Raw genomic sequence first — 1427 nt, forward strand, 5'->3', positions numbered from 1 at the left:
CCTTTTCTTCTTTTTTTCCCTCTCTTTTTTTAAGTACCCTGTCAAACATTGTCCAAGGAGAAGAGAATTTCAGCTGTCACAACTAATTTCAGTGCGTGCGTGTGTGAAGGTGTGTGTCTCTGGAGTGGGGACAGTGGGGGGAGAAGGGTGATGGAGGCATAGAATCACTCCTTTCTTTTGCTTTTTTTTTTTTTTTTTCCTTCAAAAGGAAGATTTACATCATAAATTTGTTTCTGGAAGTGTTTAAGGCCTGTAATTTCCTCCTTTTCAATTGCTGCCTGATGTCTTGTTACTGCTTTGCCGGTCTCCATCTTCCTCCCTCCACCCGCAGAGATTTACATCTTGCTTGTGTTCCCCAGGGTCAACCAAAACACCTTTTGCCAAGCAGCTGGCACCTGGAGTATCCCTGCCACAGGAAAACAGCAAAACGAGAAAGTGAGAAATGAAGATCTCCATGCTCTCTACCATGGCTGCAGAAATTGCCTTGGTCATAGAATCATTTCATAGAATCACAGAGTGGTGTAGGTTGGAAGGGACTTTAAAGGTCATCGGTCTTCAACCTTGCTGTGGGCAGGGTTGCCAAGCACTAGAATGCAGATAAAAGATGTTGGTGATGCAGATGCAAGCACCTGGTTGTTATAAATCCTTCTGTTGTCAAGCCATGTTCCTAATCCCCATATAAACAGGTTTTTTTTTGCTTAGCGTTGAGATCTGCAATGATGTGAGAAAAGGAAATGTTGGTATTCACACAGCACACAGTGCTGGAAAGAGCAAAGTACAGTCAAGGAGAGCAACGAGAACTTTCAACATTTGGATCTTGGTTTCGCTGTTGAATTTAACACTGATCCAGCAGCTTTGGGAAACCGGCTCTGGGGTGAGATGGGTGCTGTTAGAGCAGCGTTTACCTCTGGGGGCCACAGACATGGATCATAAGAGTCATAGAATCACTGAATGGCCTGGGTTGAAAAGGACCACAATGATCTTCCAGTTTCAAACCCCTGCTATATGCAGGGTCACCAACCACCAGACCACGCTGCCCAGAGCCACATCCAGCCTGGCCTTGGGTCTCCTGGAGCGGGTCGAGGGCAGGGCAAGAGAATGCAGCACCTCTGCATGGAGACAGCAGAGTGCTGGGGGTGCAGCTGGAGAAGGCTCTGGCAGACCTCACTGTAGTGCCCACAGGAAAGCAGGGAGGGACTCGTCAGCAGGGAATGTGACAAGGGATAATGGTTTTAAATTAAAAAGTAGTTTTAGGTTAGATATAAAGAAGAAATTGTTTGCTCAGAGGGCAGCGAGGCCCCGCATTGCTCTGGGTGCCCCAAACCAGGAGGTGCCCAAAGCTGCAGGCGGGGCTCTGAGCAGCCCGAGCCGGGAGGGGCTGCACGCACATGGCTGGGCCCGGCCCCGCCCGGCCCGCTCCTCAGCTA

Source organism: Meleagris gallopavo, chromosome 19 (genome assembly GCF_000146605.3).
Source record: "Meleagris gallopavo isolate NT-WF06-2002-E0010 breed Aviagen turkey brand Nicholas breeding stock chromosome 19, Turkey_5.1, whole genome shotgun sequence".
Lineage (NCBI taxonomy): Eukaryota > Metazoa > Chordata > Aves > Galliformes > Phasianidae > Meleagris > Meleagris gallopavo.